The 23,432-nt window shown below is 40.4% G+C and overlaps 1 long non-coding RNA gene across 1 annotated transcript in view; it reads right to left on the bottom strand.

Moving 5' to 3' along the window:
* LOC109549028 (uncharacterized) overlaps nt 1-23,432 on the bottom strand; it is a 124,449-nt gene that overhangs the window by 53,937 nt on the left and 47,080 nt on the right. The window lies entirely within an intron of this gene.

Below are 23,432 nucleotides of genomic sequence, written 5' to 3'. Positions count from 1 at the left end.
CAGTTAAAGCGAGGGCTAGATTCAAATTGCTCCTGCAATTTCTGCCAAGGAGGGCACAGAGCACTGCCCTGCTAGCTGGACTTGAGGAAGCAGGGCAGTCGGGTGGGCTTGCCTTTGTAACATCGTTCCATATCAGAAGCTGATGTGTTGCCATGACTTTTTTTTTTTTTTTTTTTCGGTACACGGGCCCCTCACCGCTGTGGCCTCTCCCGCCGCGGAGCACAGGCCCTGGACGCGCAGGCCCAGCGGCCACGGCCCACAGGCCCAGCCACTCCGCGGCACGTGGGACCCTCCCGGACCGGGGCACGAACCCGCGTCCCCCGCATCGGCAGGCAGACCCTCAACCACTGCACCACCAGGGAAGCCCGCCATGACTTTTTTTAAGCTATGTTCTCAGTATCTCTTTAGACAGAGAAACAATACTATTTCTCTGGTTACAAAGACCAATTAATTAGATTCAAGGGCAAAATGGACAAGTCATTATAGGCCATCAGAATGACAGAATATGATCTGTGTGTGTGTGTGTGTGTGTGTGTACATATTTTCCTTCCCACTTAGTTCTGTGTTATTTTTCAAGGTAAATATGTAGCTTAAACACATTTTCTTCAGTGCCATATCATTTGTCGAGATTCGTTTAAAGCAAACACATGGCCAGAAATATTACTCAGCCGTAAAAAGAAACGAGTTATCTGTAGTGAGGTGGATGGACGCAGAGTCTGTCATACAGAGTGAAATAAGTCAGAAAGAGAAAAACAAATACCATATGCTAACATATATATATAGAATCTAAAATAAAAAAAGAAGGTTCTGAAGAACCTAGGGGCAGGACAGGAATAAAGATGCAGATATAGAGAATGGACTTGAGGACACAGGGAGGGGGAATGGCAAGCTGGGATGAAGTGAGAGAGTGGCATGGACATATATACACTACCAAACGTAAAATAGATAGCTAGTGGGAAGCAGCCGCATAGCACAGGGAGATCAGCTCGGTGCTTTGTGACCACCTACAGGGGTGGAACAGGGAGGGTAGGAGGGAGACACAAGAGGGAGGGGACATGGGGATATATATATATATATATATATATATATATATATATATATATAGCTGATTCACTTTGTTATACAGCAGAAACTAACACACCACTGTAAAGCCATTATAACATCCAATAAAGATGTTAAAAAATAAAAAAACATGGCCAGAGAAAGGGTGCAATTTTGCTCCCATAAAGACTCACTAGAACAAGGCTAAAGAGAAGACAGATTCGCATTCATTCCTTGCCATTTGCAAATTGCAATTACTCATGCTTGCCTGGTCCCCAGTGAGTCACCAGCTGAACTCCAGGCACAGCAATACAACCTCTGCATTTACAGGGGGTTCTAGTGTGGCTCATGCAGAGGTCAGCAGACCGTCAAAAGTGACACTCTCCAACCACTGCTGCCTCTGAAATATACCTTGGGAATGTCTGTCTAGAAGGATTAAGGTCATTCTGATATCTTACAAAAAAACAACAACTCCATTTACCTCAAAAGATGAACAGTCTGTAACAAATACAGTTGAGGAATACGGACACCAAACTCAAATGCTGATTATTAGATGTGTAAAATAGGAAGCATAATACGCCATCTATTCCACCATGAGGAAGGCAGGAATTCATCCCACACTAACCTCTTAGCTGAGGCAAGCCACTTGGTTTCTAATTGGTTCATTTTTCCTTTTAAGACACAGAAATGCTGATTCTCTATCCTTCTAATAATAAAGTTACCATGTTGTAGCTCTGGAGACCTGTGAGATCACTGAGCTCAGACCCCACTGAGTGCAGCACAGGGCTGCAATTATGCCATCCAAGACAAACAGACATTTGTCTGTTTTCTAAGGCATCCAGGGAAAGACTTTGCAAACACTCTTAGTACTGTAATCTAGATCTCAGAACTTTGCCTCTGCTGACTAGAAAGTTGCCTTGTGCAACTGAAGCCCATTCTACTTGTGCTCCCAGGAGATCATGGAAAATAGCTGGTCATTACATAGGATGAAAATAATTTCTGAAATGGTGTCACAACCAGTTCAAGTGTGAAAAAAATTAACCAACTAACTGTTTTATCAAGTCAATAATCTCCCACAAGTATATGGCAAAACTTCTTTCCCTGATTTTCTTATTTAAGACTGAATTTATACTATACTCAACGTTGACTCAGCTGAGAAAATTAAGCAGAAACATAAATTTTTCTTAGTTTTATGTAAACATGTACAATTTATTATTGTTATTATTACTATATAGACCAAATATTTGAATTATGCCAACTCAGTGTAAGACATTCCTTTTTTTTAAATTTATTACTTTTATTATTTTTTCTTTAATGTTTTTATTGGAGTATAACTGCTTTACAATGGTGTGTTAGTTTCTGCTTTATAACAAAGTGAATCATTTATACATATACATATATCCCCAAATCTCTTCCCTCTTGTGTCTCCCTACTTTCCACCGTCCCTATCCCACCCTTCTAGCTGTTCACAAAGCACCGAGCTGATCTCCCTGTGCTATGTGACTGCTTCCCACTAGCTATCTATTTTACATTTCATAGTATATATGTCCATATATAAACTACCAATCTCTCACTTCGTCCCAGCTTACCCTTCCCCCTCCCCGTGTCCTCAAGTCCATTCTCTACTAGGTCTGCATCTTTATTCTCTTCTTGCCCCTAGGTTCTTCATGACCATTTTTTTTTTTAAGATTCCATATATATGTGTTAGCATACGGTATTTCTTTTTCTCTTTCTCACTTATTTCACTCTGTATGACAGACTCTAGGTCCATCCACCAATTTCGTTTCTTTTTATGGCTAAGTAATATTCCATTGTATATATGTGCCACATCTTCTTTATCCATTCATCTGTCAATGGACACTTAGATTGCTTCCATGTCCTGGCAACTGTAAACAGAGCTGCAATGAACATTGTAGTACATGACTCTTTTTGTATGCTGTGGCCTCTCCCGTTGCGGAGCACAGGCTCCAGAAGCACAGGCTCAGTGGCCATGGCTCACAGGTCCAGCTGCTCTGCGGCATGTGGGATCTTCCCAGACCAGGGCACGAACCCGTGTCCCCTGCATCAGCAGGCAGAATCTCCACCACTGCGCCACCAGGGAAGCCCTGTCTGCTAGTATTTTGTTGAGGAATTTTGCATGTATGTTTATCAGTGGTATTAGCCTGTAGTTTTCTTTCTTTGTGACATCCTTGTCTGGTTTTGGTATCAGGGTGATGGTGGCCTCGTAGAATGAGTTTGGGAGTGTTCCTCTCTCTGCTATATTTTGGAAGAGTTTGAGAAGGATAGGTGTTACCTCTTCTCTAAATGTTTGATAGAATTTGCCTGTGAAGCCATCTCTCCTGGGCTTTTGTTTGTTGGAAGATTTTTAATCACAGTTTCAATTTCAGTGCTTGTGATTGGTCTGTTCATATTTTCTATTTCTTCCTGGTTCAGTCTTGGAAGTTTGTGGCATTTCTAAGCATTTGTCCATTTCTTCCAGGTTGTCCATTTTATCGGCATATAGTTGCTCATAGTAATCTCTCATGATCCTTTGTATTTCTGCACTATCAGTTGTTACTTCCCCTTTTTCATTTCTAATTCTATTGATTTGAGTGTTCTCCCTTTTTTTCTTGATGAGTCTGGGTAATGGTTTATCAATTTTGTTTATCATCTCAAAGAACCAGCTTTTAGTTTTATTGATCTTTGCTATCGTTTCCTTTATTTCTTTTTCATTTATTTCTGATCTGATCTTTATGATTTCTTTCCTTCTGCTAACATTGGAGTTTCTTTGTTCTTCTTTCTCTAATTGCTTTAGGCATAAGGTTAGGTTGTGTATTTGAGATGTTTCTTGTTTCTTAAGGTAGGATTGTATTGCTATAAACTTCCCTCTTCGAACTGCTTTTGCTGCATCCCATAGGTTTTGGGTCATCATGTTTTCATTTTCATTTGTTTCTAGGTATTTTTGATTTCCTCTTTGATTTCTTCAGTGATCTCTTGGTTATTAAGTAGTGTATTGTTTAGCCTCCATGTGTTTGTATTTCTTACAGATTTTATCTTGTATTTGATATCTAGTCTCATAGCATTGTGGTCAGAAAAGATACTTGATACAATTTCAATTTTCTTAAATTTACCAAGGCTTGACTTGTGACCCAAGATATGATCTATCCTGGAGAATGTTCCATGAGCACTTGAGAAGAAAGAGTATTCTGTTGTTTTTGGATGGAATGTCCTATAAATATCAATTAAGTCCATCTTGTTTAATGTATCATTTAAAGCTTGGGTTTCCTTAATTATTTTCATTTTGGATGATCTGTCCATTGGTGAAAGTGAGGTGTTAAAGTCCCCTACTATGAATGTGTTACTATCGATTTCCCCTTTTATGGCTGGTAACATTTGCCTTATGTATTGAGGTGCTCCTATGTTGGGTGCATAAATATTTACAATTGTTATATCTTCTTCTTGGATTCATCCCTTGATCATTATGTAGTGTCCTTCTTTGTCTCTTCTAATAGTCTTTGTTTTAAAGTCTATTTTGTCTGATATGAGAATTGCTACTCCAGCTTTCTTTTGATTTCCATTAGCATGGAATATCTTTTTCCATCCCCTCACTTTCAGTCTGTATGTATCCCTAGGTCTGAAGTGGGTCTCTTGTAGACAGCATATATATGGGTCTTGTTTTTGTATCCATTCAGCCAGTCTATGTCTTTTGGTGGGAGCATTTAATACATTTACATTTAAGGTAAGTATCAATATGTATGTTCCTACTACCATTTTCTTAATTGTTTTGGGCTTGTTATTGTAGGTCTTTTTCTTCTCTTGTGTTTCCTGCCTAGAGAAGTTCCTTTAACATTTGTTATAAAGCTGGTTTGGGGGTGCTGAATTCTCTTAGCTTTTGCTTGTCTGTAAAGATTTTAATTTCTCTGTCAAATCTGAATGAGATCCTTGCTGGGTAGAGTAATCTTGGTTCTAGGTTTTTCCCTTTTATCACTTTAAATATGTCCTACCACTCCCTTCTGGCTTGCAGAGTTTCTGCTGAAACATCAGCTGTTAACCTTATGGGGATTCCCTTGTATGTTTTTTGTTGTTTTTCCCTTGCTGCTTTTAATATTTTTTCTTTGTATTTAATTTTTGATAGTTTGATTAATATGTGTCTTGGCATGTTTCTCCTTGGATTTATCCTGTATGGGACTCTCTGTGCTTCCTGGACTTGATTAACTATTTCCTTACCCATATTAGGGAAGTTTTCAACAGTAATCTCTTCAAATATTTTCTCAGTCCCTTTCTTTTTCTCTTCTTCTTCTGGGACCCCTATAATTCGAATGTTGGTGCGTTTAATATTGTCCCAGAGGTCTGTGAGCCTGTCCTCAATTCTTTTCATTCTTTTTTCTTTATTCTGCTCTGCAGTAGTTATTTCCACTATTTTATCTTCCAGGTCACCTATCCATTCTTCTGTCTCAGTTATTCTGCTATTGATCCCTTGTAGAGACTTTTTAAATTCATTTATTGTGTTCTTCATGATTGTTTGTTTGCTCTTTAGTTCTTCTAGGTCCTTGTTAAACGTTTCTTGTATTTTCTCTATTCTATTTCCAAGATTTTAGATCATCTTTACTATCATTATTCTGAGTTCTTTTTCAGGTAGACTGCCTATTTCCTCTTCATTTGTTAGGTCTGGTGGGTTTTTACCTGCTCCTTGATCTGCTGTGTGTTTCTTTGTCTTCTAATTTTGCTTAACTTACTGTGTTTGGCGTCTCCTTTTTGCAGGCTGCAGGTTTGTAGTTTCTGTTGTTGTTTTTGGTATCTGTCCCCAGTGGCTAAGGTTGTTTCTGTGGGTTGTGTAGGCTTCCCAGTGGAGGGAAGATCCAGCCTCATCTGGTGGATGAGGCTGAATCTTGTCTTTCTGGTGGGCAGGTCCACGTCTGGTGGTGTGCTTTGGGGTGTCTGTGGCCTTATTATGATTTTAGGCAGCCTCTCTGCTAATGGGTGGGGTTGTGTTCCTGTCTTGGTAGTTGTTTGGCATAGGATGTCCAACACTGTAGCTTGCTGGTCATTGAGTGGACCTGGATCTTGGCGTTGAGATGGAGATCTCTGGGAGATTTTCACTATTTGATATTACTTCAAGCTGGGAGGTCTCTGGTGGACCAGTGTCCTGAACTTGGCTCTCCCACCTCAGAGGCACAGCCCTGATGCCTGGCTGGAGCACCAAGAGCCTGTCATCCACACGGCTCAGAATAAAAGGGAGAGAAAAAGAAAGAAAGGAAGAAAGGAAGGAAGGAAGGAAGGAAGGAAGGAAGGATGGAAGGAAGGAAGGAAGGAAGGAAGGAAGGAAGAAAGAAAGAAAGAAAGAAAGAAAGAAAGAAAGAAAGAAAGAAAGAAAGAAAGAAAGAAAGAAAGAATTAAATTAAATTTAAAAGTTATTAAAAACAAAAAAATTTTTTAAAGCAATTAAAAAAAAGAAAGAAAGAACAACCAAACCAAAAAAAAAAAAAATCCACCAATGATAACAAGCGCTGAAAACAATACTAAAAAAAGAAAAAAAACCAGATAGAACCCTAGGACAAATGGTAAAAGCAAAGCTATACAGACAAAAATCACACACCGAAGGATACACATACACACTCACAAAAAGAGAAAAAGGGAAATATATAAAAATATATCATTGCTCCAAAAGTCCACCTCCTCAATTTGGTATGAGTCATAGTCTATTCAGTTATTCCACAGATGCAGGTACATCAAGTGGATTATGGAGCTTTAATCCGCTGCTTCTGAGGCTGCTGGGAGAGATTTCCCTTTCTCTTCTTTGTTCTCACAGCTCCCGGGGTTCAGCTTTGGATTTGGACCTGCCTCTTCGTGTAGGTCACCTGAGAGCATCTGTCCTTCACTCAGACAGGACGGGGTTAAAGGAGCAGCTGATTAGGGGGCTCTGGCTCACTCAGTCTGGGGGGAGGGAGGGGTATGGAGTGCAGGGTGAGCCTGTGGCGGCAGAGGCCGGCATGACGTTGCAACAGCCTGAGGCACGCCGCGTGCTCTCCCGGGAAAGTTGTCCCTGGATAACAGGACCCCGGCAGTGGCGGGCTGCACAGGCTCCCAGGAGGGGAGGTGTGGATAGTGACTTGTGCTTGCACACAGGCTTCTTGGTGGCTGTAGCAGCAGCCTAAGCATCTCATGCCTGTCTCTGGGGTCCATGCTGATAGCCATGGCTCGCGCCCATCTCTGGAGCTCCTTTAAGCGGCTCTCTTAATCCCCTCTCCTCACGCACCAGGAATCAAACAGGCAAAAAAAGTCTCTTGCCTGTTCAGCAGGTCCAGACTTTTTCCTGGACTCCCTCCCAGCTAGCTGGGGTGCACTAGCCCCCTTCAGCCTGTGTTTATGCAGCCAACTCCAGTCCTCTTCCTGGGATGTGACCTCTGAAGCCCAAGCCTCAGCTCCGGGCCCGCATCTGTCCCAGCGGGTGAGCAGACAAGCCTCTCAGGCTGGTGAGTGCTGGTTGGCACCAACCCTCTGTGTGGGAATCTCTCTACTTTGCTCTCCGCACCCATTGCTGCGCTCTCCTCCATGGCTCCGAAGCTTCCCCCCTCCACCATCTGCACACTCTGCCCACGAAGAGGCTTCCTAGTGTGTGGAAACCTTTCCTCCTTCACGGCTCCTTCCCACTAGTGCAGGTTCCATCCCTATTCTCCTGTCTCTGTTTTTTCTTTTTCCTTTTGCCCTACCCAGGTACGTGGGGAGTTTCTTGCCTTTTGGGAGGTCTGAGGTCTTCTACCAGCGTTCAGTAGGTGTTCTGTAGGAGTTGTTCCACATGTAGATGTATTTCTGATGTATCTGTGGGGAGGATAGTGATCTCCACGGCTTACTCTTCCGCAATCCTGAAGCTCCTCCCATTCCTTTGTTTTTGAATTTTCTATTATTTTTTTATACAGCAGGTTCTTATTAGTCATCAATTTTACCCACATCAGTGTATACATGTCAAACCCAATCAAACAATTCGTCACACCAACCACCCATCACTTTCTCCCCTTGGTGTCCATATGTTTGTTCTCTACATCAGTGTCTATATTTCTGCCCAGCAAACCAGTTCATCTGTACCATTTTTCTAGGTTCCACATATATGTGTTAATATATGATATTTGTTTTTCTCTTTCTGACTTACTTCACTCTGTATGAAAGTCTCTAGATCCACCCACATCTCTACAAATACCAATTCCATTCCTTTTGATGGCTGAGTAATATTCCATTGTATATATGTACCACATCTTCTTTATCCATTCCTCTGTCGATGGGCATTTAGGTTGCTTCCACGACCTGGCTATTGTAAATAGAGCTGCACTGAACATTGTGGTACATGTGTCTTTTTGAATTATGATTTTCTCTGGGTATATACCCAGTACTGGGATTGCTGGGTCATATTATAATTCTATTTTTAATTTTCTAAGAAACCTCCATATTGTTCTTCATAGTGCCTGTATCAGTTTACATTCCCACCAACAGTGCAAGAGGGTTCCCTTTTCTCCACACCCTCTCCAGCATTTGTTGTTTGTAGATTTTCTCATGATGCCCATTCTAACTGGTGTGAGGTGATACCTCACTGTAGTTTTGATTTGCATTTCTCTAATAATTAGTGATGTTGACGTTGATGTTTTCATGTGCTTCTCGGCCATCTGTATGTCTTCTTTGGAGAAATGTCTATTTGCGTCTTCTGCCTATTTTTTGATTGGGTTGCTTGTTTTTTTTTAATATTGAGGTGCATGAGCTGTTTATATATTTTGGAGATTAATCCTTTGTCCATTGATTCGTTTGCAAATATTTTCTCCCATCCTGAGGGTTGTTCTTTCATCTTATTCATAGTTTCCTTTGCTTTGCAAAAGCTTTTAAGTTTCATTATGTCCCACTTATTTATTTTTGTTTTTATTTCCATTACTCTAGGAGGTGGATCAAAAAAGATCTTGCTGTGATGTATGTCAGAGTGTTCTGCCTATGTTTTCCTCTAAGAGTTTTAAAGTGTCTAGTCTTACATTTAGGTTTCTAATCCATTTTGAGTTTCTTTTTGTGTATGGTGTTAGGGAGTGTTCTAATTTCATTCTTTCACATGTAGCTGTCCAGTGTTCCCAGCACCACTTGTTGAAGAGACTGTCTTTTCTCCATTTTATATTCTTGCCTCCTTTCTCATAGATTAGTTGACCAAGGTGTGTCATTTTATCTCAGGGTTTTCTATCCTGTTGCATTGATCTATATTTCTGTTTTTGTGCCAGTACCATATTGTCTTGATTACTGTAGCTTTGTATTATAGTCTGAAGTCAGGGAGTCTGATTTCTTCCAGCTATTTTTTTTCCCTCAAGACTGCTTTGGCTATTCGGGGTCTTTTGTGTCTCCATACAAATTTTAAGATTTTTTGTTCTAGTACTGTAAAAAATGCCACAGGTAATTTGATAGGGATTGCATTGAATCTGTAGATTGCTTTGGGTAGTATAGTCATTTTCACAATGTTGATTTTTCCAATCCAAGAACATGGTATATCTCTCCATCTGTTGGTGTCATCTTTGATTTTTTCATCAGTGTCTTACAGTTTTCTGAGTACAGGTCTTTTACCTCCTTAGGTAGGTTTATTCCTAGGTATCTTACTCTTTTTGTTGCAATGGTGAATGGGATTGTTTCCTTAATTTCTCTTTCTGATCTTTCATTGTTAGTGTATAGGAATGCAAGAGATTTCTGTGCATTAATTTTGTATCCTGCTACTTTACCAAATTCATTTATTAGCTCTAGTAGTTTCCTGGTGGCATCTTTACGATTCTCTATGTATAGTATCATGTCATCTGCAAACAGTGACAGTTTTACTTCTTCTTTTCCAATTTGTATTCCTTTTATTTCTTTTTGTCCTCTGCTGGCCGTGGCTAGGACTTCCAAAACTATGTTGACTAATAGTGGTGAGAGTGGACATCGTTGTCTTGTTCCTGATCTTAGAGGAAATGCTTTCAGGTTTTCACCATTGAGAATGATGTTTGCTGTGAGTTTGTCATATATGGCCTTTATTATGTTTATTATATAGGTTCCCTCTATGCCCACTTTCTGGAGAGTTTTTATCATAAATGGTGTTGAATTTTGTCAAAAGCTTTTTCTGCATCTATTGAGATGATTATATGGTTTTTCTCCTTCAGTTTGTTAATATGGTGTATCACGTTGATTGATTTGCATATATGGAAGAATCCTTGCATCTCTGGGATAAATCCTACTTGATCATGGTGTATGACTGTTTTTGGATTCTCTTTGTTAGTATTTTGTTGAGGATTTTTCCATCTATGTTCATTAGTGATATTGGCCTGTAGTTTTCTTTTTTGTAGTATTTTTGTCTGGTTTTGGTATCAGGGTGATGGTGGCCTCGTAGAACGAGTTTGGGAGTGTTCCTCCCTCTGCAATTTTTTGGAAGAGTTTGAGAAGGATGGGTGTTAGCTCTTCTCTAAATGTTTGATAAAATTCACGTGTGAAGCCATCTAGTCCTGGACTTTTGTTTTTTGGAAGATTTTCAATTTCACTACTTGTGATTGGTCTGTTCATATTTTCTATTTCTTCCTGGTTCAGTCTTGGAAGTTCATACCTTTCTAAGAATTTGTCCATTTTTTCCAGGTTGTCCATTTTATTGGCATAGAGTTACTTGTATTAGCCTCTTAGGATGCTTTGTATTTCTGTGGTGTCCGTTGTAATTTCTCCTTTTTCATTTCTAATTTTATTGATTTGAGTCCTCTTCCTCTTTTTCCTGATGAGTCTGGCTAAAGGTTTATCAATTTGTTTGTACTCTCAAAGACCCAGCTTTTAGTTTTATTGATCTTTGCTATTGTTTTCTTTGTTTCTATTTATTTCTGCTATGATCTTTATGATTTCTTTCCTTCTACTAACTTAGTGTTTTGTTTTTTCTCTAGTTCCTTTAGGTGTAAGGTTAGACTGTTTGAGATTTTTCTTGTTTTTTGAGGTAAGCTTGGTATAAACTTCCCTCTTAGAACTGCTTTTGCTGCATCCCATAGGTTTTAGATGGTCGTGGTTTTGTTGTAATTTGTCTCTAGGTATTTTTTTATTTTCCTTGTGATTTCTTCAATGATCTCTTGGTTATTTAGTAATGTATTGTTTAGCCTCCATGTGTTTGTGTTTTTACATTTTTTTCCCCCTGTAACTGATATCTACTCTCACAGCGTTGTGGTCTGAAAAGATGCATGATATGATCTCAATTTTCTTATGTTTACTGAGGCTTGATTTGTGACCCAAGATGTGATCTATCCTGGAGAATGTTCTGTGTGCACTTGAGAAGAAAGTGTAATCTGCTGTTTTTGGATGGAATGTCCTATAAACATCAATTAAATCTATCTGGTGTATTGTGTCGCTTAAAGCTTGTGTTTCCTTATTAATTTTCTGTCTGGATGATCTGTCCATTGGTGTAAATGAGGTATTAATTTCCCCCACTATTACTGTGTTACTGTCAGTTTCCTCTTTTATAGCTGTTAGCAGTTGCCTTATGTATTGAGGTGCTCCTATATTGGGTGCATATATATTTATAATTGCTATATCTTCTTCTTGGATTGATCCCTTGATCACTATGTAGAGTCCTTCCTTGTCTCTTATAACATTCTTTATTTTAAAGTCTATTTTATCTGATATGAGTATTGCTACTCCAGCTTTCTTCTGATTTCCATTTGCATGGAATATCTTTTTCCATCCCCTCACTTTCAGTCTGTATGTGTCCCCAGGTCTGAAGTGGATCTGTTGTAGACAGCATATATATGGGTCTTGTGTTTGTATCCATTCAGCGATCCTGTGTCTTTTGGTTGGAACATTTAATCCATTCACGTTTAAGGCAATTATCAATATGTATGATCCTATTACCATTCTCTTAATTGTTATTGGTTTGTTTTTGTAGGTCCTTTTCTTCTCTTGTTTTTCCCACTTAGAGAAGTTCCTTTAGCATTTGTTGGAGAGCTGGTTTGGTGGTGGTGAATTCTCTTAGCTTTTGCTTGTCTGTAAAGCTTTTGATTTCTCCATCAAATATGAATGAGATCCTTGCCTGGCAGAGTAACCTTGGTTTAGGTTCTTCCCTTTCATCACTTTAAATATATCGTGCCATTCCCTTCGGGCTTTTAGAGTTTCTGCTGAGAAATCAGCTGTTAACCTTATGGAAGCTCCCTTGTATGTTATTTGTTGTTTTTCCCTTGTTGCTTTCAATAATTTTTCTTTGTCTTTAATTTTTGTCAATTTGATTACTATGTGTCTCAGTGTGTTTCTCTTTGGGTTTATCCTGCCTGGGACTCACTGCACTTCCTGGACTTGGGTGGCTCTTTCCTTTCCCATGTAAGGCAAGTTTTTGACTATAATCTCTTCAAATATTTTCTCGAGTCCTTTCCCTCTCTCTTCTCCTTCTCAGACCCCTATAATGCAAATGTTGTTGCGTTTAATGTTGTCCCAGAGGTCTCTTAGCCTGTCTTCAATTCTTTTCATTCTCTTTTCTTTATTCTTTTCCATGGCAGTGAATTCCACCATTCAGTCTTCCAGATCACTTATCCATTCTTATGCCTCAGTTATTCTGCTATTGATTCCTTCTAGTGTATTTTTCAATTCAGTTATTGTATTGTTCATCTCTGTTTGTTTGTTCTTTAATTCTTCTAGGTGTTTGTCCTTTTTTTCTTTTTATGGCTGAGTAATATTCCATTGTATATATGTGCCACATTTTCTTTATTCATTCATGTGTCGATGGACACTTAGGTTGCTTTCATTTCCTGGCTACTGTACATAGTGCTGCAATGAATACTGTGCTACATGACTCTTTTTGAATTATATGCCCAGGGTTTTCTCAGGGTATATGCCCAGTAGTGGGATTGCTGGGTCATATGGTAGTTCTATTTGTAGTTTTTTAAGGAACCTCCATACTGTTTTCCATAGTGACTGTATCAATTTACATTCCCACCAACAGTGCAAGAGGGTTCCCTTTTCTCCACACCCTCTCCAGCATTTATTGTTTGTAGATTTTTTGATGATGGCCATTCTGACTGGTGTGATACCTCATTGTATTTTTGATTTGCATTTCTCTAATGATTAGTTATGTTGAGCGTCCTTTCATGTGTTTGTTGGCCATCTGTGTATCTTCTTTGGAGAAATGTCTATTTAAGTCTTCTCCCTATTTTTGGATTGGGCTGTTTATTTTTTTGATATTGAGCTGCATGAGCTGCTTGTAAATTCTGGAGCTAAGTTTTTATTCTTTAATTATTCTAGGTCTTTGTTAAACATTTCTTGCATCTTCTCGATCTTTGCCTTCATTCTTTTTCTGAGGCCCTGGATCATCTTCACTCTCATTATTCTGAGTTCTTTTTCTGGAAGGTTGCCTATCTCCACTTCAGTTAGTTGTTTTTCTGGGGTTTTATCTTGTTCCTTCATCTGGTACATAGTCCTCTGGCTTTTCATTTTGTCTCTCTTTCTGTGAATGTGGTTTTCACTCCACAGGCTGCAGCACTGACCCTACACTGATTTTTAAAATGGAGTTGTAACACTGCATTTTTTTTTTTCACTTTCTGTGAGTAAAGAAGATGCTTCACAGAGCTGGTCATATGAGTAATGCCACTAGTACGTATTCTAAACAAATGTTTTTCAAATTTTAATGTGCAAATGAATTACGTGGGGTTCTTATTAAAGTGTAAGTGTTGATTTGCGGGTCAGGAGGGCCATACAATTTTGCTTTTGTACAAATTTCCAGGTGAAGTGAAGTTATTGGTTCTACAACTGATCCATACTTAGAGTAGAAAGGTTCTAGCCTACACCTCCATACCAGTTTGACTGACATCTATAGCTCTCGATACACTCACTGGTATATCAAGCAACTAGCCAACCAGAGGAAGCAACTGGCATAAATCATTAAATACAGCTAAAATAAATTGATTGGCCACCCTTCAATCATTTTAGTCTAAAAAATACAATTACTAAGTAAAGAGAAGAATCTCCAGGATAGTTTTACAAAAACCACACATATGTGCACTCTCTCCCTTTCCCCCTTCTCTCTTTCACACACACACACATACACACACACACACACCTTATTAGTTCTGTTTCTATGGAGAACCCTAATACACCTGTGTATGAAAAACTGAGCTTTACTATGGTCTTGACACTTCTAACCACTGGGCTTCTTAATTCTTTCCTTAGGTTTAGCCTTTCAACATACCCCAGAGACAGTGTCTCAGTGCAGAAATTATGAATAAGCTTTAAGCCAGGGACTCACTGGATCACCACATAATCAACTTGATTGGGTCTTGAATGTCAAGTCCCTAGACTCTTGGACTGTTTCCAGAGGATCAAGTGCCTGTAAGCCCCACCCTCTTTCATGGACTGGCATTCCTGCCCTTGAGGGCCAGTCTTACATGACTAAAGGCAGCTGATAGATTCCTGTGCCTACTGCTCAAGCTTTTGTGTTTTATCCTGATCTTGGACTCATTTTCAACCTTTGACTAGTGGTGTTTGCATACTGCTTGTCCTTTGTCCTCCTAGACTGATCTTCCAGATGTGAAACAAGCTGAGATCAGTTACCAAATCCTGGCATAACCATATTGTTTGGCAGCTGGGTTTTGTCAAACTTTCTCTCTCTTTATCTGTGTTCTAGCCTACCCACAACTATCCAAACCCTACTCCTGACTGAGACAAACACACCAAATGTGCCATCTGGCCCCTGACTATTCTCCAGCTTCCTTTACTGCTAATTCTCTCACCCGCACCCCAAACCTACCCCAACCCACAAACACACCCTGCACTGTAGCCCCCCACGAGTCTAACTAGTCTCTGTACATCCTGGGTCCTTTCACCATTGCCTGCCTCTCTGAACAGGCTCTTCTCTGGCTGGAGTAAACTGCTTTCACTGAGCCTTGAAGAATCTACACAAACACTGCCACCCTCAGGTCATCAGTGACCCTCGTAGTTGCCACAGTATTCTTTCCTCCACCATTTTGCTTATATCTCTTTAGAGGGTGTACTCTGCAGTCGTAGTATTATCTGTTGTGTGTTGCTTTCTCCAGTAAACTGTGACTCCCTTGAGGGAAGAAACTAATTCTGTCTTACTTTTGTGATCCATGGGACTACTACAGAACTCATCACTGGAGGAGCTTAATTCTCTTTTGGTCCAATTATTGATTAACAATTCTGGGCAGAGAATGTCTTGTAGTCTATCAATAACCATCAACCTGGAATAAATCATTGTGACATTAAATTAAATTATTAAATTATTTTTCCTTCCAGGTATCAATTTTTTAGTATAAACTGGCTGTACATCAAAACTCAACTGAATTATAAATGCAGATGTAGAGGATAAATGCTTTATCCTCAATTCATCCTGAGTTCCAGTAAAAGCAACTACTGGAAAGAAAATATCCAATAAGCTTATCTCCAATCTCAAACCTAAAGTTCCATTGATCTAAGTAAGGATGAGGAATAACTAGAAAGCCATAAAATCCATAGAAGCTATACTGTACTATTTAGCAATTTCTTACATTCTTTATTCTTCCCTAGATGCACTGTCTTGTTTTCTCAACTAAATTTTAGGCTGCAACCTTTCTTCTAAGGTGCAAATTTTACTTGTAAGTTTTGGTTTCAGAACTGGCCTGTTCCTCAAGCAACAGAAGCCATTGCTTAAGTGTCCTCTCTCCCCACCAAGCACCTCACAGAGGAGCTACTTACCACACATGATGCCTTCCCTAATATTTTTTCATCGACAAACTAACAAAGCAAAATCTGTATTAAGTTGCATAGCCATGAGAAATCATAATTCTCTCACTGCATCTTTATTTTAAACAACAAAATGATCAAGTGTGGATTTTGCTCTTGCTGAGAAAGCTGTCCAGGAAACTATGGATAAAATTTTCCAATTCAGAGCAAACTGTCTGCTTTTCCAGAAAGTGGAGGCTCAACCAGAGACAGTAAAGTTCATGACCTTAGCAGATAAAGTTTAGTCAGATCCATTAAGGCTGGGTCCTTTATGCTAACGGACCCTCATAATCGGCTGACAATAAGATTTGGGGATTTTATAATCCCTCAACTCTTCTTTGATGTCATACAAAATACTACAGATGATTCCTCCCAGTGAACCACATTGCCCATATCCATACGTTTGTGTAGTCTCCTCTTCTGCAATCTGGGCTGGCTTGTGCCTTGCTTAATAGAATGTGGGTAAATGTGGAAGAAGTTATGCTGACTTCTGAAGTTTGGTCAAAAGAAAGTTTGAGCTTCTGCCTGGAGCCCTGAGCTGCCATCTAAGAAGTCTGAGCCCCCAGGACCACCATGCTGGGGACAGCATATGTAGGCACTCAGGGCCACAGTTCCAGCTAACCCAACTGTCCAGTAGTCATCCTAGTTCAGGCCCCAGACACGGGAGTGGAGAAACCACGTAAGCATCCAGCCTTGTCAAGCCTTCAGATGGCTTCAGGCTTAGCTGACAACTGGATGTGACCACAGAAGAGACCTCTAAGCAAGAACGAGTCAAATCAGAACCATAAGAGATAATATCAAATCCTTGTGCTAGGGCACTAAGCTTTGAGGTGGTTTCTTATGTGGCAATAAATAACTAGAACACTGTAACCAGGGGGAAGTAGACGAGTCCAGAAACAAGGCCTGATGTAAGAATTCCAAATCAATGGGCACGTGGACACATGCATGCTGAAAATAGCTTCCTCCACTAAGACCTAGGTTTTTGACCTCTCAAGAGAGAAATCATATTTGAAGATGCCTTTCATTTTGACATATTTTCCTTTTAGGATTACTTAATTTTACTGCTGCTCGTCACTTGGTAGTAAAGAATTCTACCCATTTTATCACTTGAAGCAATAAAACAGAACCCCACTGTCCCTTGAGACTGCAGAAAACAATGAGAGGACCCCCATTCCCTTCCAGGCTGTGAGTCAGAACAGTCACCCCAAGTTCTGATGGCAGCTGAGCCAGCACATGGATTTCTCCCCTTGCTTTTCCCTTCTGTAAACTAGCACAAGAAAATGACACAGGCAGGAGCATGACAGTGCCCTGGGAGGTGAAGATGCCACGTGAGGATGAGTCTGCAGAGTGGAGCTTTGTCCCTCTGCTCTACAAAGCTCATGATCACCCTTACCCAGCAGTGATTTAGCAAGTCTGCTTTCCAGGAAGTTGCCCGAGGTTAACTCACTGCAGCAGGTGCAACTGTAACAACAATTAAAGCTGAATTATATTAACAATCCTAATGGCAACCAAGTAGGTACATTTAGGGCCTCTCATGATGGAGGAGGAGAAAATTTTACATGTACAGGTGCTTATGCTACAGATCTTATTAAGTGAGTTAAAAGAGAGAGAGATCTGGGCTTCCCAGGTCACTGCTGCCTTACTTCTTGTCACTCCAGAGTACTGTTCCTGAATGCCAGCACCATGTCAAACTGGAGATAGTATGGCTCCTTTGCCATGGAATTACCACAATCAGAATGCTAACCCAGTGAGAACCTGACACAATCATTGTTTCTCTCTGTGACCTCCTTGGGCACTTTTGAATCCCCAGTTCTAAGTGCAAGGCCTGGCACACATAGGTATTTAATAAATATTTGTTAGGAAGAAGACTAGAAGCAACACAAGATGAGCTAGACTAGGTGAGCAGGTCAGGGAATTTATATACATGGTATTTATTATATATCTACATCTCTATCTATTACATTTCCTCTCTGGTATCACATAGGAGATCTTTTAAAGCTGAACTATTTTTATAACTATGTATGGTGATGGATGTTAAATAGACTTATTGTGATCATTTCTCAATATATACAAATATTGAGTTATTATGTTGTATGCCTGAAACTAACAGTTATATGTTAATTATACTTCAATAAAAAACTAATAATAGTAAAGCCAAACAAGACCTTAGTCGGTCCTTGATTGCCCCAATCTTGCACAAAGAACATTTTACTTCAGATGCAGTCCAAGCCAGATCCTGAGTCAATGAGAACCAGGCCTGGTGATCAATTCAGGGCCCCATCGCCACTTTGTTTGGGGCTGCAGAATTACTCTTGCTGCTCTATGTATAACAGGTTCTCACATTTCCCTAAAGATACACAGCTTTCCCCTAAACTTAGGATTTTCTAACAGTTTCTGCAATAAAGTATTTTTTCCAAATTAATTTTTATGTGAAACTCCAAAAATAAACACCTAAATGCAGGCCTACATGTAAATGCTAGACTACAATACAGATGGGGAGGCAAGGCAACTCAGCCTCTCTCTGACCCCTCTGAGATAATTCTGAAGAATCATAAGTAAATAAGTACCTTGAAACTGCTCATTAAATCAGAAACTGTAGCTCAGTTCTTGTCACTGAGATTCACACTCAACCTGTGACCCCAGGCCATTTGGTTGGCAAGACGTGGGGTCTGGCCAGAGTTCCAATTCAACCCTAGACTCACAGCACAAGAATCCATCGGGCTGTGAATGACACCACTGCACTGTCCTCTGCTGCCAGGGCCTGTCCAACAGATCTAACCCCTTAAATGTTGATACCAGCCTGGATCAATCCTCATTTTACCACATATTTTAGACATAGCACTCATCAACCTCTACATTAATTTTCTATTTTTAGAGAACAAATTACGACAAACTTAATGGTTTAAAACAATAAATATTTATCATCTTATCACTACCATGGGTCAGGATCCAGGCATGTTTTAGCTGAGTCTTCTACCGAGAATCACATAAAGCTGACATCAAGATGTCCCCTGGCTGCATCCTCTTTGAGAAATGGAATATTTCCTGCCATATCAGTTAACCAAGCACATTATAGTCATCAGCGATTGCAGTCCTCCAACGTGAAGCCGGTGAGCCTTGAGGAAACTCAGGAAGGAAAGAATACCTGCCGTCTACCAGCCATCAGACTGCAGCCACTCCCTAAGGTGAGCCCTGAGGAAACTCAGGATGTGAAAACACAGGATACTGGCCCCAGAGAGCTGAGGTGCAATATCAAAGGAATGATTTCAGTGAGCCCAGACTCTTGCATCTTCCCATACATAGAAAAGCACTAAATTCCTTAACTTGAGATATCTGGTTTTCCTTTAATTAACAGTCATCTTTTGACATGCAGACTACCTGCCCTTTGTTACAAAACTTCTATATAACCTGGCTCCCCCCTCGCCTCCTAGGAGCAGTCCTCTCAGGGTTACTTGAGATGCTGCCTCCCAGGCTTGAAGTCCTAAAAATTCTCGCCGAATAAAACATAACACTCAAGCTTTAGGCTGTGAATATTTTTTTAGTCAACATCATTTAGAGGCTCAATTAAGGAAAAACCTACTTCCACGCTCCCTCAGACTCCTGGCAGAATTAATTTTCTTGTGGCTCTAGGACAGGTTCCATTATCTTGCCAGCTGTTGGCCGGGTACCACTCTCAGCTCCTACAAGCCCCTCTCAGATCTCTGCCACATAATTTCAGTGTCAAACCCCTTTCACACTTCACATCTCTTGCACTTCCTTTTCTGCTACCAGCTAGAGAAAATTCTCTGCTTTTAAAGGGTTCTTTTGATTAGGTCAGGCCCACCCAAATAATTAAACTCTTTGCCAACTGATGGGTCACTTTAATTGCATCAGGAAAATCCCTTTTTCCATGGAACATAGCATAGTCACAGGAGTAACACCAGGAGGCAGAGGTCATGGGGGCCACCCTGGAATCCTGCCTACCATACCCTCTGATACACCCACTCCACATACCCCTGGACCGTTCTCTGTATTGGTCAGGAAGATTCATTGCCGTAACAAAGAAACTTTAGAATCATAGCATAGCACGACACAGGTTTACTTCTTTCTCACATCAGAGTCCTTCCAGGTCAGCAGGGGCTCTGCGGCACATTGTGATCTAGAAACTCAGGTTCCTTTGGTCTAGTGGCTCTGCTATTCCTTAGCGCCCAGAGTCTTTCACTGGATCTTTTGTATTCTGCTAGCAGATGAGGGAAGGGATCACATAAGGAAGATCTTTAGGGAATATATAGGCCAGGCCTGGAGGTGGCCTACGTGATTTCCACCCACATCCCATCAGCCAGAACTAGTCACTTGGTTGTCACTAATTGCAGGGATATGTATTCGGGAAATGTAGTCTACGTGCCAAGAAGAAAAGGGAAACAGTTGGTGAAGAACTAGTTTACTCTTTGCTTAACTCCCCAGGGCCTAGCATACATTCTGGACTTGACAGTCCAGATATTTACCTTTCTTTACCACAAATCCCATCCCTCCCCCTGCCTGCCCCCTCCCAAAAAAAGTAATAAACAACAACAACAACAAAAACAGGTTGGTTTCTGAATCGTTTCATCGAAACATGGAATTTAAAATAATGACAGTGCCAAGATATCTAGCTTCTGATTCTGATGCCATTCTTTCAATAATTTTAGGTTCCAAGTAAATCTCTTTATCAAGCATTTATTATATCAAAGCACAAAAACTTCATTCACATCACAAGTAGAAGGTTTGCAATTAACATGTAACATATCTGATTAGAATGTTGAAAATTGAAAAAAAACGTGGCTTAGAAAGGGATGTGAGAAGAGAGGGACACACACACACATTTGTTTTATGTAGTTAAGCCAGATCCATCCCTTTTTCTACCCTCAGGTAAGTTCCTGTTCACTTTCAAAATCACCCTCTGAAGTCATCCTTTTCAGAGACTTTCTGGTGTGACTGAGTTTTGTTCTATGAGTTGCAAGAAAACAACTTGTTATTTTTGGAGAGTTACAGTTCCTGTGCTGGGTCAAGGAGAACATGCATTCCAATTCTGAGAGAGATCTAAGGGTAGTTTTAAATCTCACCTTGTGAAGGAAAATTGTTCTTTTCTTCCTTGCTTTAAAGGGTGCTGAGAGGGAAAGTTTAAAAGATGCTGAAGCCCTTGAAATGCCTGGAACTTGGGATATCCCAGGTTTTAGACATCTTGAAGTCTTTACGTTCATATTTCAAAGGATTAGTTAGGCTGCTATTTATGTAAACATCACTTTTCACATCAGTCTTCGTTCATTTACCACCTGCTCACTTGTCCTATTTAATTTTCCTGTTCAATGACTTAATATAGAGATTTTTTTACATGCATGTTTAATCAGTTCTGAAAGCCTTGCTTGTTTTTCAGATTACTACACCCCATCCCCATGACGCAGTGTCTTTGAGGGTAGAAAAGCAGGAAGGCTGAGACCCACCTTCCAAGTCTCTTCAGGGGGATAAAAACATGAGATCAGAAATGTCAGGAAGAGCAAGCAGAATGCCCCCATGGGAGCGGGCAGAGATTTGTGGGAAGGGTGTTTTTTGTACTATTTAAAGGCTTCATCTTGTGGTTCCTCTGTAAAAGGTGTAAGAGGCTGGATTAAGTTTGTGTGGTGAAAATGAGGCATCATTTCCTATTTGAGCTAGATATATTTTCTTAGAATCAAAATAATTTTTGAACAGCACAAAATCTAGGCTTCGTGCTCCTTGAGATCAAACTTAGAGTAAAAATGATAGAAGGAAGAAGAGACAAGGAGAGAAAACAACATATCAAAGTAGACACTTTGCCCATGGCTCGGGTTCCAGCCACCCTACAATCTCTTCTGCACCTCTGATCTCCCAAACCGGTAATTTTGGAAGACTGTTTAGAAATAAAACTCTCAAAGATACTTTCTTCTGTGTGAGTTATTCTTACCATCACTTTCTATAAGTGCACTGTATAATGCTGTTCAGTCTTTATATCCAACCCACCTAACCTATTAAGTGTAGGAGAATCAAGAAAATCAAAGTTTGAGCAGAATACACACACTTAGCACACAACCCACAGACACAGTTTACTCTCTGAAACACTGAATTTTAAGGAAGCAAGAGACAGTGGCCCACATTTCACTAAGGATGACTCACAGCAAACATTTTTGGAATATGACCTGTTTATCCACTGTGCTATTTCATTAACCCTAGTTTTGTTTAGAAGTGGGTATCTTCTGGTGTCCCAGCCTACAGATTTATCTGTGTTAAATATGAAACACATGCTCTGAGCTACCAAGCCAGCAAATTATTCTGCTCTCCTTTGGCCATTCCTTTTCTGAGTACAGATAACTCTACCAAAGACCCTCAGTGAAAGACTATAAGGTTAATAACCAGTCAAGCTCCTGCTATCATAACTTAAGATGAAGAAGCCACAGAGGAAATATATTCATTCAGATGTTCAGGATACAGTGCTTAGATGCATTATTTTTTATTAGGTTTAATGTCTTTTTATAGGGTCATCCACCAAAATGATAAAAGGAGAGACTCTGCCATGTAGCTTAATAGCACTGGCTATCTGTATATGATGAGAAAAGGTGCTGTGTGATCTTTATTTACAGAAAAGGCATGCAGAGGGGGAGGTCTACCAAAGGTCAGGGCTTCAAAACAAGCTGACTGTCTGGGCTGTAAATTACCTGCGACCTTGCATTACTAAATGGCTTTTCAGTGGGGTTCTGCTCTCTGAATCCTAGGATGGTGCCCTGCGAGTTATGAGCTCCAGGCTGCCGTCAGCTCTTCAGGGTGATGAGGAAGAAGTGCACTCCTACGGACATTTGAAACAAAGAAAATTGCAGGCACTGACCATTCTTGAGTCTGTGCCCCTTTCCACGGCAGGGAAACAGTTTGATGCAGTTTTCTTTCTTTCTAACCAAACCTGCATCCCCTTCCTCCCCCTTCCCCTAGGTTTATTTCCCTTGCTTTGCCTACCTGGCAAATATGATATGATGGGTTAACACAGCAGAAGATCCAGTTTTTCTCTTAGTCCTGAGGAATAGCTTTCGATGCGTGCAAATTCACACAGTATTGCACTTCTTGCAATTATTTTATATGTGTCTATGTTTGGTGTTGATGGATAGCCTATGACTTTGCTCCTTGAATTTTTCCCAGTCCTCTGAGAAGCAGATGACAAGACAGGATTACAGATGAAAAGGATGTACTAGGAAAATGCCAGTGAGGGGCAATGGAGGAGGGAAGCTGGACGAAGCTGGGAGAGCATCAAACTGCAGTGCTGACCCCTGTGTAGGAGAAAGGGAAGGAAGAAAGGAAGGAGGAAGAAAAAAAGGCGGGGAGGAAGACAGGTCTTACACTGCAGTGCATTTCTAATAAAGTCCAGTAAAGCTAGCATGGAGTCCTTCAGGCCAAAATCACCTGTCCAAGACTTTTAACTCCCCAAAGTGGGTCTGCCTGGGCATCCCTGTCCCATTCAGCACTGGCTAGGAACAGCCTTCCGAAAGTGAGACCCAGGCACAAATATAATAATGAATTTCAAAGCAGAGCATAAGGAGGGGCTGTTCAACTAGGCTCCCTGCGGTAGGAGACCCGAGGGGCACATTTTCACGGCCACTGCACTCCTCCTGATTCCGCTAAGGGGAAGTGGCTTCCTTTTCACTTGCAGTTGAGGAGCGGTGAAGTGGGATTAATGTTTC

Source organism: Tursiops truncatus, chromosome 3 (genome assembly GCF_011762595.2).
Source record: "Tursiops truncatus isolate mTurTru1 chromosome 3, mTurTru1.mat.Y, whole genome shotgun sequence".
NCBI lineage: Eukaryota > Metazoa > Chordata > Mammalia > Artiodactyla > Delphinidae > Tursiops > Tursiops truncatus.
The sequence above is the reverse complement of the archived record's forward strand: the minus strand, read 5'-3'. Positions and strand labels throughout refer to the sequence as shown.